General features: G+C 39.2%; 1 protein-coding gene across 1 annotated transcript in view; it reads left to right on the plus strand.

Annotated features, from left to right (window-relative positions):
* BTC (betacellulin) overlaps positions 1 to 16,330 on the plus strand; it is a gene marked incomplete at its 3' end in the record, with an annotated part of 37,890 nt that overhangs the window by 884 nt on the left and 20,676 nt on the right. The window lies entirely within an intron of this gene.

The following is a 16,330-nucleotide window of genomic DNA, read 5'->3' on the forward strand; positions in this document are numbered from 1 at the left end:
TTCTTGCTGGCAAAGTTGAGAGGGGCAGGAGGAGGGAGAAAAGATTCAACTTTTGAGACCTGGATCTCCTGTTCCTGATAGGGAAACAAAAGGAAAGGGAGATGACATATTTTTACTGAGGGCAGTATTGATGAAACACATAGCTGCTTTACTTGGAGTATATTATTTCCTGTTTTAAGGAGAAGTTGCAGAGAGAAAACTTTTCTTCACTTCGAAGGTGAAACTGGGGTGGTTAGGTTAAGGACTACTGGGTGTGGTCAGTCATCTGGTGTGAGGGGACAGTGGCTAGTGGGAGAAGTGGTAGGATGCCCGGCCCTCCCGGAGGCTCTCCTCACCTCCTTGGGAGTCAGTGCTGGCAGAGAAAGAGCTGGAACTTCGGATGCTGGGGCAAGTTTATACTGCTGGAAGCAGTGTTCCCCTCACTCTCTAGTATGGGAAGGTAGCAGGTAGATACTTAAGTGGGAAAATCCTACTACCGCAAGACATCCCCTCTGCATCATGATCATTTGTGTGGGGTGCAGGCAGAGGGAAGGGAAACTGGCAATATTTTGTAGTCCTAGCTGGGATGAGGGGTAGGGACATCTGGACTTGGGACATCAATGCGAGAGGAGGGGCGTCTCCACAGCTGAAGTGTCTATGTGATGAGGACACTACCTTCCAGCCTGGAAAGGGCCAGTCTTTCTCTTATGGAGGAAAAGAGGTGGGATCTAAATGGAAACCTCCATTTGGCTGTGTCCTTGGAATAAGAGAGGTGCCTTAAACGTGTCATGACCTTGGTCAGAAGTGGATCAGACTTAGATCATGGTTAGAGAGAAAGGACTGATTTACAAACCCCGCAGAGGAAGAGGTCAGAAACAGTTTGGAGTGATGTGGAGCCTGAAGAAGGGCAATGGGCCTGAGAGTTAGGCCTAGAGACAGGGCTATGCTTTGCCAGCATCACTTGGATGAAGCTGGCATTCTCTTCCTCCATTTTATCTGGTCTGTCCTACTGTCAAAGTGTTTACTGAAAATCTGCTACAGTCAGCAAGATGCTAGAGTATATGGGAATGGGGGTGGGAGGAGGGTTCAAGAGAGTCCTAAGACATGATTCTTGCCCTAAAAGATGTTATGTTGAAGTTGGGAATGCAGGACTAACAGATATGAAACAATAGGAGAAAAAGTCATGAAACCGGCGAAAGGAGAGCTCAACAGGGAGGGATGGAGCAGTGGGGAGATTGCATGGAGGACCTGAGTGGGTAGGATTGAAACTTGGCAGGATTTGAAATATCCGTAGTAGGGGAGAGAGGGAGACGAAAGGCAGTAAAAGCATTTAGTAAAGGGTTGGTGATGGGAATGAGATTAATTTCCTGGGGAGACAGGCAGTCAGCCTGCCAGAAAGTAGAACTGATGAGAGGCAGACAAATTATGAAGAGCCAAAAAAGCCAGGTTAAAATATTTTGATATAAATCAATAAACAGTTAATCACACACCATCATAGGCCTTGAATACAGAGTAATATAATACAAGCAATGATTTGAGGAGATAAACCTGGCAGTGGGGTGCAGTGTGGGAGGAGGGGAGAGGGCCAGAGGACCTGATTGTCTCAGGTATAATCCAGGCACAAGCTAATGCAGGACAAGATTAGGGTGATGTACCAGCAGAAGTGTTATGGTAGAAGTGACTATTTCAGGTTGATGGACATTCTTCCCTATTTACCATCACACGGTACTTTATTTTTTTCTCAAAACTTGTCAAAAGGCAGAAATGAAAAAAACGAAACAGAATTCTAACCCAGTGCTGTTGTAACTCAGGGTAACCTAAGTGTGCAACTGCCTTGTTGAATATTTGGTTTAGGGAATTGAATTCAGTCTCTAGACTCCCTAAGAGGCTCCACTCCTTGCAAAATGCCAAAGGATGTAATTTGTTGACCTCAGTGTTTCCATTAAATGGTCCTATTTACTTTTAAGTCTCATTCCTAATTTAAGTCACATGTTATCTTATTTACTTCTTGAAAAGAATGTGAGCAATGGCTGTGTGATGTTCTAGGTGTGTGTGCACGTGCGTGTGTATGTGTGTGTATGTATGTCACAGTGAAAGTGCCTTGAGAGCTGGTACTGAGCAGACGTTGAGACCTGGTTCCAGCTTCTGCCATTCTGTGACTTGAGATGTCTGTAAGTTACAATTCTCTGGGCATCGTTTTTCTCATTTATAAAATAAACAAGTTGCTTTAGATGAGACTAAGGTGCTTACCAACTTGACATTCTGCTGATCTTTAATGAACATTTCTACTGGGAATTTAAGAGAAAATTTTTTTACAATAATATTTAACTTCCATTTACTTGTAATGGGTCTTTGTTTCCTGTAAACTTTACCTTAACAAAGAGAGCCGTGGATGCTTGCTTGTTTGATAAATACAGTAAAGGGGCAATAACTTTGTTTAAAGTTTTTTTTTAATCTTGAAGAAATTGGACTCCCTATTTATTCTGTTTTTAAATTTCTCCCTCTCATCCAATTGCTATAACAAACTAAAGCTGAAATCATAACTAGTGAAAAAGGGAAAAAAAGGTTTCTTTTTAAAAAAATGAGTGAGTTTTAAGGTCAAAAATATGTTCCCCTCCTTATTAAAATCTAAACCATTAATATATGTAAGTTGGTTTTTTAAGTTCTTCTTGAGAATATGAATGTATTCATGATGTAATATCTAGGTTTCAAGTTGTAAAGCAAGTAGGCGGCAGCAGGTAAAATTCTCATTGTACAAAGGAAGTAGCTGAAGCCCCACACAGTGAAGATTTTAGAATGTGCCTCTTCAGATATGCTTTGGGGCTTAGAAGAGCATTAGGAGTTTTTTTCCTCTTCAAAAATCCCAGGTTTCGCAGGCCACACTTGCATATTAACAAGTGTTACAAATCAAATTTTGCTATTGCTCCATTCTCAGTTGTTGTGTGGAAATTCCCAAATAATTCTGCAAGAAAGATCCCAGTAATGCAGACAAGCTTTGTAGTGCCCACTGAAGGTGGCCCTGCTGAGGCTTGGCCTGCAGATATCTGTGCTGAGGTCAAAGGTGCCCAGGACAGAGAGTGCATGTGTCTGTCCACACCCCTGGCACTGCCCCATCTCTGTTGAGACTGCTCACCCCAGTACCCTGTGCTCCTGAAATCCATGGAGAGCCCAGTGGGAAAGCCTCATCTTGTTTTTTTCTCACCCTCTAATAGTAATCAACTCATGAATGTCACTAGGAGGCTGAGGGGACAGTCAGAGAAACAGCACCAAACTGTTGTCCGGGTCACTCTTCTAATCCATGAACCATGCTTGTCAACTTCTCCTCTAGAATTAGTGTCTTCCCAGGAGGGTCCAAATAAGCCAGAATCTGGGCTGCATGCAGTTTAGGCTTAAGCCACGATCCTGATACACTTCTAAAACTGCACACGAACCCCTGGATCCACAAAGAATCCATATTCCAGTTGGTCAAGAGTCCGCCAAAGTAAAATTCAAGAGGAAAGTCATCTGATTAAAACGACTATGCTTTGTACTGCTGATGATGCAGTTTGCCCACCCATATCTGTGTCTTAAAAGAGGAATCTTGGTAGCCCAAATGAATCTATAATTGCTAGATTTTAAAGAAATGAGGAGATTTTTTAGATGGTTGGAGAGAGATTGGGTATTTAATCTTAATTTACATCAGTTAGGTAGTAACCTACTTCGATTATCAGCAAGATCAAGTCAAATAGCGAAGAAGTACTTTTATTCATTCTTTACATTTTTTTGAGGATATGTAGTATATTATTTACCTGACCTGTAGACCAGAAGCACTGATTCCGAAACAGTGACAAAATGTATAACAATGTTTGTGTTCAGCCTTCTTATTTCAAAGTGTCTCCATTGGTTGTATAACAGGATGAGTTACTAATATAGCATTTCTCTCTTTGCAACACCATGGATTTACTCATTCCATTAGCCTTATGTTTGAGATGTTGAGATGTATAAAGAGTTCCTGGCACATAGTGGGAGCTGAAAACATATTAGTTAATTGAATGAGTGAATGCAAGTGACTGTTTGTGACAATGCCCAGGCATTAAAGGGACAGTAGGTTCAGTAAAGAAAACAGTTCTATTTCTTGTTGGCAAAACATGCCCACTACTCAGAGATGATGTAGAAGGACATGTTTCTTCATCTCTTCTTACTTGGGACTTGCTTCCCATCTTGATAGAGATGCTTTCACAGACGGACTTTTGTTTGGCAAGTAGTAAGTCTACTTCTGTTTCTCATGTTCGGTAATGCTACCTATCTCTCATATATTTGGTTCATATATTTGGTTCTCCCCCATATTTGAATGGGGGAGACAGTGGGCGATAGGACACTAAAGTATAGTACAATGACATAACACTGTATTTAAGAGGAACCCAGTTCTCCTGACTTATTTTAAAAGCATTTAAGTTCATTCTAGCAGTCTCCTACCATCTTTGCGTTCTCTGCTGCCTACTCATGCATCTGTGGCACCCCAGGCACTGGCTATACCTCATGTTCTTGGACGCTTGGCTCTTCATCCCAGCCAGGAAACCTGCCTACTCATATCCCAAGCCCAGGCCATCCCAGCTGGTAGTGAACAGTTGGCATTGATCAGACCAGGTGTTTTCCTTTGGTCTGCGCCTAGAATCACTTTGGCCATCCTACTCTGACCCTGTCCTTAAATGAACCTGAACCTGTGGGTGACTCCTGCACTTTCCTGGGCTGCTTGCAACACTATGACACTTAGGGCACGCTCCTTAGGGCAAATGGAGAGAGGTGACCTTGCTTTACATTCCCCCTGATTGGACCTGTAGGCCTATTCATGAGGAGTAAAAAGAGCATATCCTGCATCAACGTGATGTTGTAGTCAAGAGTGTAGACTCTGAGCCAGACCATCTAGGCATGACTCCCCTGTTGCTGCGATTTACCCACTCCTTAATCTTGGACAAATCTCTTAAACCCTCTTGGCCTCAGTTCCTTCATCTGTAAGAGCTGACAGCAATAGAACCAAGACTATTATGTGGACTAAGTGAGTTACTACATAAAGCACTTAAACGGTGTCTGGAGCATAGTTAAGTTCTGGATTAACATGAGCTGTTATAATGGATAATTGGAAAGCACAGAAGAAATCATTAATTTAAAAAATTTGGATTTTTAAATTCTGGGTACTTCTGAAATGTAATCAGGGTCTACCAACTGGTGGAAAAACTTCCCCTTGCCTTTATTTCTCAAATTCCAGCTCCCACTAGTTATGAAATAGGCAATAGATAAAAATTCTCAAGAGTTCTCTTTTGGCTGGCTTTGATAGGAAGGAACAAATGTAAGAAATGCCACTGCAAAAGCAAAGTGCTTATCTGTTTCTAAAAAAAAAGGTCTATAGATTCTTCTTCAACTGCCAATTTTGATCCTAGTTTTATGCAGTGAAAAGCTTTCCAGCACTTTCCTGACATTGATACCCAAACCCAACATCATAAGGTGAATCAGATAAAAAGTGAGCCTTCACTAGCAGAGAAAAATGAAATATTACAAGATAATTTTAATACTTTTAATCTCATCAAAATGGGGTTGTCTCATTTATTGGGGTTATGCAAATGATTGTCTTAACTAAAAAGAAATAAACTGTCATTTTGGAAGAATGAATGATGATGCAATGTCAAAGTTCATTTCTAAATGTCAGACAAATGGAAAATAAACAAGTTGTTTTAGAAAAGTTGTCTAATGACAAAATAATTTTGTTTAGATTTTAAGGAGCAGACAGCCATGCATAAATATTCAGTTTTTCCATAATAATTGTCTTGTAACATTGAGAAAGTTACTTAATCTCCCTGTGCTGCATTTTCTTATGTATAGAATGATAATAATGGTAATAGTACCTATCATCTAGGGACACAGGTGTGTTTTGAGCATAAAATGGGATAATGCAGGAAAAGATTTTAGTAGAATAGTTGGCTAGAAAATGCTCAATATTTATGAATATTCTTAACTTTGTGAATATGTAGATAACTTTGAAAGTATTTCATAGGTATGTCTAAAAAGGAGAAATAGAATCATTGTGTTCATTTAAGCCAGCCGGAGTGTGTTTGTACTTTGATCAAAGGAAATTGCTGTAATATTCACCACTGGAAGCAAGCAAAGGAAAAAAAATAGAAATCTGCCCCCATGATAACCATGCTTTCAACAGTTCTTTAAACAGTTCCATTAGAATGTAAGTACCACGATGGCAGGGATTTTTGTCTGATTTGTTCACAGCTATATTCCCAGTGCCTAGAGGATTATTGTGCATAGTAGGTGCTCAATATATATTTGTTCAAAGAATAAATCTGGGGCTTCTCTGGTGGCGCAGTGGTTGAGAGTCTGCCTGCCGATGCAGGGGACACAGGTTCGTGCCCCGGTCCGGGAGGATCCCACATGCTGCGGAGCGGCTGGGCCCGTGAGCCATGGCCGCTGAGCCTGCGCGTCCGGAGCCTGTGCTCTGCAACGGGAGAGGCCACAACAGTGAGAGACCCACGTACCTCAAAAAAAAAAAAAAAAAAAAAAAAGAATAAATCTGAATGCACACAGCCCAGGAAGTTCTCCTAGACCCGTAGCTTCTCATAGCGCGTCGCAAAGATCTTGATGTAAACCTTGTAATTTCAGCATGTGCCCATGCGCATGCTTTCCTAGCTGCCACAATCAGAAACTAGAACTGTTTTCCAGCATCTGTTTATATTCCTTCTTTAATGTCTTCGAATTTGCTAACAATGACTTATTTTAGACAGTTCCTCACTGAGATGGCGGCTGTACCTCCTATTCCGGAGTAGGCTGACCTGATAGAATGAGATTTGCTTATGACATTGAGATATTGACTACCACCATCGGCAAAATGAGAACTTATCCAAAAGCAAGAATTTATCCCGAACCAGTGTGGCATAGTGTTGGGTCGCTTGTTGGGAAGTACAGTCTTTATTTCTAAAACATGTAATAATGAGGAAGACATAGCTAAGTATTTGTACTATTTTAAAGTGTGTCTAATACTATTATAAAGTGTGTCTAATACTGTGTTTAGCATTAAGGAGAGCTGTCCAAGTCACTGTCTTTCCAAAAAGAGTTTGTATTATATTGGGTATAAATGTTCATCAGAAATGAAACATCGTATAGTAAGTAGTTCAATACTTAACGGAGTTTAAATTACCTAGTAGAGACTAAACATCTCAGAGAAGGAGAATTTATTATGGGCTGAAGTGATTGTGAAAAAGATATCACCAAGGAAACAGGGAACTGAGTTAGGTTTTCCACGATGGTGGTAGAGGAAAAAAAATGGGAGAAAAATTAGAAGGTGGATAAATTAATTACTTTTTTTCTTTTTTTGGTGAAGCAGAGAGTGAGCAGACTCAAAGCATAGAACAAAGAGTTGATTTTGTGTAGTATTGAGGGAAATATTGACTGGATAAGGACTTGTTTTTCAGAAGGAGGACATTAGGCAGGATACTGAAATTTTAAAATTTTTTATTTTTTTTGCCGATGAGTGTCCTGGTTGTCATGCCTTCGGCTCTTTGGTCCTGAAGGGTTTGCTGGAGAAAACAACTCATCCCTGGCCACCAACACCCCTATCCCACAGGCAGCGTAACCTACACCCTCCCCCAGGATCCTGAATTCTTAATGCAGTGACATCTTTGCTGGATTTCCTAGGAATTGGAGCTAGGAGGTTTTCTAATTTACATAAATGTATGCTTTTAATTATATGTCAAGACCTTATTTTAAAATATTATATGGTCTCCTACCTGAGGAGCCTGTTTTAATTCTGTGGAAATGTCTAGACTCCATTTTTACTGGAGGCCCTATAGCTTGGTGAAGAGCTAAGTACAGATCAGAGGCTGACCTGAGTGGTTTGCTTCAAGGTTCCTAACCATGTACTGCTAGGTTTTCTAAGGCTGGAGGTGGCTCATAACCAGGGGGTAGCCCCACACCCATCTTAGAGTAGCAGTGTCACCTGGAGAAAGAGACTTATCCAAGAGGCCAGATTCAGGGAACTGGCTCATGACCACATAACACTTAGAGAGAGAGGAAACTAAATGGGAATGAACTTTATTTTTCTCACAGAAGACCTCACTTTATTCTATGACAGCTCCATTCTCTACCATTAAGGGCATCATTTTGTCCCTAACTCATGTTAGAAGGACTCCTTCTCGGGAGTGCAATAATAATGGTTAATGGGTAGCTACTGTGATATTTTCAATAGGGGAATCATACAGGGAGTGCAGTGGTTTTAAGATTGGTTTTACCTAGCCCAGAAAGCCTGGACCAGGCAATGGAGAGAAAGGAATAAATTCAATAAATATTTCTAAGCAACAATTTATATGAATGACTTGTCTAAGTAACAAAAAATGTATTAAAGCTGTTTCCAACACTGTTAACCTGGGAGAGAACAAGAATTTATGGTACCATATGTGAAAGAGAACTTCCTTTTTCTGGTGAGGATGTGAACTGCTTTTGAGACATTCAAAAGTCTTACGAGCATTTGGAAACATGGATGTTGACTTCAAATTAGAGCAGTGGACCCCAGGTCTGATTGTTCTTCCAAGAAAAGCAAAAAATACAGATTATTAGGCCTCTCCCCAGACCTACTAAAGTCTGGTTGACATGTCCCTATGAATCTAAATTTTTAAAGACTTTTCAGGAGAAGAAACAAATTTTCCTTCTGGAATAACTACAAATAATAGAGGTGGATACTCCCCCCTCTAAGAGGTAGAGCTTAATTCCTTGACCTCGTTGAGTGTAGGCTGGATTTGGTGACTTGCTTCCAGAGAATAGAGTATGAAAAGGAAAAAAAAAAATAACCTTACAGTGTAAAAATCCCTTAACCAAGTGGTCAGGGTAAATGTCATCAAAGATGCCAAATTCCTAAGAGTTTTGACACATGAAAAGGACATTAATGGAAAATTGATGAAGTCAGAATGTAGTCTTGAGTTTAGTCAATAGTAATCTACCAATGCTGGTTCTTAATTTTGATAAATGTACCACGGTAGTGAAAGATGATAATATTAGAGGAAATGAAAGTGGGTGAGGGGTGTACAGGAATGCTGTGTACTTTGCAACTTTTCTGTAAATCTAAAATTATTACAAAATAAAAAAAATATTACAAAAAAGACTCTACAGGAAATTTTAATGGCCACCCAGTTTGGACAATCATCTGGTTAGAAAATAGGGCTGAAAATATAAATGAATCATTTAGCTGATTATAATTTCAGGCTCTAGCACAGTGCCTAGCACACAGTAAACCCTCACTACATATTTGTTCCAACACTAAGTCTATGGGTATTTCGTGAGATCAAATGGCATTATAAAAAAGAAGACCAAGGCAACATCATAGATAGAAAGTAGAATGGTGGTTGCCAGGGATTGGGGGAGCGGGAAATGGGGAGTTAGTGGGTATGGAGTTTCAGTTTTGTGAGATAAAAAGCATTCAGGAGATCAGGTGGTTATGGTTGTACAACAATATAAATGTACTTAATATCATTGAACGGTATATTTATAAATGGTTAAGATAGTAAGTTTTATGTTGTATATATTTTACCACAATAAAAATGATCAGAAGAAAAAGAGGACTGAAAGTAGAGTGTTGATGACACCCATATATGGTGTAGGTGTCAGAAAAGTAACTGGCAGAGTTGAGTGAAAAGGGAAGGATAAGTCAAGAAGCCAAGAGGAGGGTGATTTTTAGATGGAAGATTTGGGAAGTTCAACCATATCAAATACTGTGGAGATGGACGAGGCTCAGGAGGAGGGCACTGGTGAGTGAGCTCTGAGGAAATCATTGATGATCTGGAAAGACAAGAGACAGGAGATTGATGGGGAAGCCAAAGACACACACACACGCACACACACGCACACACACGCACACACACACACACACACACACACATAACTGAAAGGATAGAAGGGTAGAGGTCAGGGTGGTGGGTAGAAAAGAGAAAGTTTTGGTTATGAGAGTCAATTTCAAATCGTTGAAAAGGTGACCCAGCAAAGGTTTCCTCTGTGTAGTTCAGAGTATACAACTTGGATTAATGAACTAACAACATTCCTGGAAGACAGCTCTCACATTAATTTAGGAAATTTTCTCCCAAGTAGAGCTCTGAAAAACTGGAATCGGCTGCCTTGGGATGCGGTGATCTTCCCATGCCTGGGCATGTCTGTGGTCTGGATTGCATTCATGGGAAGCTGTGTAGAGGTGATTCCTAGGTGAGGTAGGAGTTGGACCAAATGACCACCAAAGGTTCTTATGACTCCATGAATTATAGACGCTACTATAATGTTACTTAACTTTGGGGGTACTTTGGAGGTTGGTACTGTCAGCTGACTTCTCTGCAAGGAGAAGACGCAGGACAGATGGAGACCTGGGGAGCTAATGGTAAAGACTTTTGAAAAGGAAAATCACTTGAGTGACTTCACTCCCACCCGGACCAAACTGTATTCCACCATGTCTTTTCCTGAATAGAAATATCAAGGTTAACATCACCAATAATGCCATGTAGATATCATGTACCCCTCATATGATGTGATGAGAGGACATCTTGGGACATAGTATCAATCCCTTGTCCCAGGCTCAGTTTTTGCCTTAAAGATGCTGCACTCTTTATATTTTACCAACTATTAAGATAATAGTTATGACCTGGGATCCTGTTGTGATGGGGAAAAACCCTAGCATAACTATAATTGATTAATTATTTTGCAAAAATTTCAAATGTTATTATTTCAGGAGACAAATTTCTAACATTGCAAATTTCTAACATCCTGTGATAGGAAACTTCTGTGAGAAGATTCTCTACTTGTTTTTAGATAAATGATAATTATCCTGTAATAGAGGGTAAGAAGAACAAAATGTGATTTAGATGCCAGGTGAAACGATACACTTTCCATTTGCCTTCGCAGAAGGGTAGCAAAAGAAATGCACCCCGTTCTTTCTTAACGATTTCTACCCAACAGCATTCACCACTATTAAATACTTCTTGATTTCTAGATTAGTCAGCTGCTTTATTCAGGATGTGGTGAACAGACATTGAAGTTTCAACTGGAAACGTGGTGTGACTATTTCTTAATGAGTCATTTTCATAGGTCACACAAGAAAAATCAGTTGAATTATTTCACAGTCACACCACACACATCAAGAAGGCCCTTGTTTCTTTTTTTTTTTTAAACCTTTATTGGAGTATAATTGCTTTACAATGGTGTGCTAGTTTCTGCTTTATAACAAAGTGAATCAGTTATACATATACATATGTTCCCATATCTCTTCCCTCTTGCGTCTCCCTCCCTCCCACCCTCCCTATCCCACCCCTCTAGGTGGTCACAAAGCACCGAGCTGATCTCCCAGGCCCTTGTTTCTTGATACTTCTCTGTATAATTCTTCACTCCAGCTGGACATCTTTACTTTGTCCCCCAAAACACACTCAGCTCATTTCTACGTCATTGCCTTCGGTCCAGTTTAGTTTCCAACTTCTTTTGTGAAAGTTTTCGCTATAATTTCTTCAGCTTAACATTGCCTCTTTTTGGAATTCTATTAGAATTTATTTTCTTTATACCTGGCAATTATACTGTCTGATATTGATTGATTGATGTTTCTGGTCTCTGCAAATGGTTTGATCAATAAAGATAATAATGGGTTAAAGTTAAGTTGGCTTGAGTTATCCTAACTCATTTTAAGGGCCTAAATTCTGGGGCTTTTTCAGGTTGGGAGAGCATCTACTCTGACACCCTATGTTCTTTTCTTTACCATTATTAAAGCTTGATGACTGTTTCCTCATGGGTCAGAGGCTGTGTTATCGCTGGATCCAGAAGCCAACTCCACTATTCCTCCTCACTTTGCACTCAGATAATCCTCCTTGATAACAAATTGTTCTTTTTCCATGGTTCCTTTTGCCTCCTCTCTTTGAACTATTATGGAAATTCAGTGATCCCAGAGGTTTTCATTTAAAACGCTACAATGTCTGACTGTCTGGTCCAGCCTTATCATAAAGGGATAGAATTCAAAACGTCAAGTTTTGACAACTGATGGTTTCTAAGAAACTAGCTCTAGGTTGCTATAGGGTTCCCATTCAATTTAGTCATTGTTGTCACAGATTTAATAACGGTCATGGCAAAAATAAAATGGTGGATTTTACTGGCAAAGGCATTATCGTGGTGTTGACAACTTTCAGATATGTGAGTTAATTTATGTATGACAGGTTGTTAAATTACTTCCCTCTCTGGGCTTTAAAAATATAAGAGTGTGGAGTTCTTTTATGAGTTAAAAAAATGTTATCCATCATTCTAAGCCCTTCTTAAACACCAAGATATTGTTTATACCATTTGGAATATAATTTTTTTTGGAGGCGGAGGTCATATTCTACTCCCCTGATTTTGAATGGACATAAACTATTTGTGAAGACCCTCTTATTTTTTCTCTACCCTTGTCTTGGCCTCCCCTCCTGGCTCTGAAAATCTGGAAACCTGTCTTTCAGTTTTATAGAATTGGCAGTCCTCCAGGTGGTGTGATTTGAGAGACCTTAGAAAAATCCCTCCTTGTCCTGGAACAAGGCTCCCCCAAGGTGTCCTGATGCCCCAAATCCTCACTGTACTGGGACACAGAATCGTGCACTTCTTAAGGGCCTTTCAACTACCTCCCCTGTCCCTTGATCAGCTCTCCACTCATACCAGCTTGCCCCTCTTTTGGGACTTCGAGGCCGTGTCCCAGGGCATGTGTTCTGGCCTCTCACTCACCAAGGGGCCAGAGATTGGGGGAGGCAGCACCCAGTGGGGAAAATTTTGTCCAAAAGAAAATGGGTGATGGAAGTGACTGGGGCAGAGAAATTCCTCCTTCATTCTTTCTTCTGTGAGCAGCTTCAAGACGCAGTTCCTTTCTGAACCTTTTACATGGCCCTTGGATGAGTGAATGTGTCACTCATTTCGGTGTCTTTGTGGCTCACTCTGGAGCTGCACCCAGCATGATGGGTACACACATTGCATTGCTTTGCCTCCTTCTCTGCTTGCGTCCCTTTTTCTCATTCTCATGGCCCAGAGCTTGTACCTCCCCAATAAAGTGATAACCCCTTAATCTGTGTCTCAGGCTCTGCTTTCCAGAAGACCCAGGTTGACGCACTTGATTCTAGAGTATTTCTCTTGAGTTAAGCAATTTCTCTCCTTGCAGGTCTGCTTTGAAGGTAAATACATTTAGAAAGGGAAATCTATGAAGAAATTATGTTCTATTAGGGGAAATGTTAAAGCAGTAGGAGGATACTGGTTTATAGGAGGGGAAAAGACAACAACAAAAAAGACAGAAAAGGAGTTAAAAAATGATGAAGGAGAACATCAATGTCAAACTTAATCTATTTCACACTTTTTTACTCAGCCACCCATAAGCTCAATGTTAAACAGCATTTCCACCACTTAATATATTTTTTCAACTCCTTTCTAGACATGTCCTCTTTTTGGACATAGAAAATACTTTTTGTGTATAGTATGCACACTCAAGATTCTGATTTTCTTTTTGACAATAAAGATACATTGGGAAATTCCCCAGATGCTTATAGTTTTTACTCCTAACGTTGATTTAAATTTTAAAATTTTGTTAACTTTATTTTTCAGAAATTAAAATTAGATCTCTAATCAAATATAATCCATTTGACTGTTAAATAGTATCATCTAAGATCTGACTTTATCTGTTATATTTGTATCACTGAATCACTTAACTAACCAACTGAATCAGTAACTCCCCTCTGACATAAACACCATGCTGAGTACTGGCAGAACTGTGCTGAAAATACAAAGAACCATACATGCAGAAGATGGCATATTTCTATTAAGCAGTTGAGGTGCATTAATGTCAAATATCTTTTTAAAAACACTGGAGAAAAGCAGCATGTGGAAAGACCAACATACAGATTTTCCTCATTGAACACATATGTATAAGTGTACTATAGAAGTATAGTATGTATTTATCTTTTGTAGTTTGTTTCATAAGCATATTTTATACACAAGTCAAATCACATCATAAATGTAGAAATTTGTCAATATTCATTAATGAGAGTTGAGAATCTATATGAGTAATAAGAATTCTTTTTTACTTCTGTTCTCTTAGAGCTGCTATTCTGTTGAGTGCCTACCTTGTGCCAGGCATTACCGGGGTTAATAATTCATAATTTACTTTTTGCACTTTCTTTAAACAGATAGTTAAATCGTTACCATGTAAGTTATATATCATGGGCCTCAGTTTACAGATGGGGACCCTGAAGTTCAATGCTGAGTAACTTAATCTTATCACAAAGCTGGTGATTAAAAGGTACATTCAGGATTCAAGTACAGCTCCATTTGACTTCAAATATCTTTTTCCTATTAATCTATACTGCTTCCCTCTAATATAAATGAAATATCAGAGATCTGACTGTGAAATATTCTTCTAATTTCAGCTTATATTCATAAATTGACACATTCTCTGTTGATTTACAGTTGAATTGTCTAATGGGACATGGAGTGTGGTTTGATTCCTAAAATAAGATTGATGTGACATCATAGGAAATCACTGGATTTAGTAAACACAAGTAGAAGTTAGGGTATCTAAGAAGATATCCTAAGTTATCAGAATATACTGTATGGTCATTTTGAGATAATGTTATGTTTACTTAAAAAATATAAAATGTACTTGGCTCTAAAAATGGAAAGTTCAGCTCAGAGATGAGGCAAATACAGCATATATGACTGTTTAGGTTGGTCACATTTGATCTTTTTAAGTAGTTGATCCAGCTGGTGTATGACTTACCTCAGCGTTAGCAGTAACTTTGAGACAGTGGGTCATGCTCCTTGTCAAGCTGTGTCTCTCTGAATGCTTGTATTGTTCCCAATGACTTCATTCTCCGTGACGGCTGATGGGGATAATACTTTTAATACATTCTGTAATTTTTAATTTGAGAATCTCAAAGTGCATAAAAGTAAATGGAGCTTTGACTCACTAAAGTAGAATTGGGTTTCTTTTCCTTTTTGTCTTTCATTTTATGAGTGGAGTTGGTATTTAAAAACCAACCCCAGAGAATATGGGGACATGTGTATGCATATGGCTGATTCACTTTGTTGTGTAACAGAAACTAACACAGTATTGTGAAGCAATTATGCTCCAATAAAGATCTATTACAAAATAATAAAATAAAATAAAATGTTCCACTAAAAAAAAAAAAGAAAAAAAAAAAAACAACCCCAGAAATAGGAACTCAATATCCAGTCACTTAGCGAATGCAGCTAATCTAACATTATTTTGTTTTATTTTGGTTTTATTCCTTGAATGCATCTGCGAATTCTGCAGGTCATGTGCAGCAGGGAGGCATGGGTAATAGGCGGAATGAAAGAGTAAGAAAACAAAGAGATTGTGAAATATTTGGATGACAGGTAAAATTTAACACAATAACATTTAAAATGGACAAGTACAAAATCATTTCTCAGATTAAAATGAAACGAAACAGAGCAAAACCAAAAAGAACAAAAAAGCCACGAATACACTGCTTTCCGACAGTATAAGTGGTTTAAGAGCTTCTATTTATTCTAAGCAGAATAAAACCCCTGTATTTAATGGAATAGTTAAAAAGGGCTGATATGCTATGCAGCTGCAGTATCAGGAATATGGTGCCCGCAATGTGAGAGGTGAGAGCCCCACTCTATTCTGTCTTTGCCAAACCATGTAAAATGGCCCTGTATTTTAACCTTGTTTTTAAGGATGATGTCAAGGCTTATGAGAGGTCTTGATGATGTCAGGTAAAATACGGTTGGAGGAACCAGGATGTTTAGCCTGAGGAGGAGAAATCCTTTCAGGAAGCCAGAAATCTCTGGCTTCAAATATACGAGGATCAGTCACGAGAAAGAGAGATTAGACTTATTCTAGGTGATTCCAATGAGCAGAGTAAAACTATGGGAAGGCAAAAACCAGTTCAACATAAAGAAGCATTTATAGAGCTTTAGAAATAGGTGCTTAATTTTTTTTGAATGAATGAATGATTGTGAGTGAAAGAATGGATGAATGGTCTCATTGAAATGTGATGCCTTAGAAGGGAGTGAAGTCTCTGTGCTGAAATTTTAAAGGTGAACTCTCCCAGGGGATGTTTTTAGGGGAGCTGAGGGTTGGTAGGAGATTTGAATACCTCTAAGGTTCTTACTAATTCTGAAATTTAATATAATTTGTGACTCTTTTAAATGAAGATCTTATGTTTTCCATATCTAAGTTTGGAGAGAATTGCAATGGTTCTCAACCAATGTAATTTCTCCCCCAAGGAAGCACTTGGCAAGGTCTGGGGACAGTTTTGATTGTAACATCTCAGTGGTAGGTGGAGGAAGGGAGGGGGATGCTACT

This window comes from Lagenorhynchus albirostris, chromosome 4, assembly GCF_949774975.1.
Source record: "Lagenorhynchus albirostris chromosome 4, mLagAlb1.1, whole genome shotgun sequence".
Classification (NCBI taxonomy): Eukaryota; Metazoa; Chordata; class Mammalia; order Artiodactyla; family Delphinidae; genus Lagenorhynchus; species Lagenorhynchus albirostris.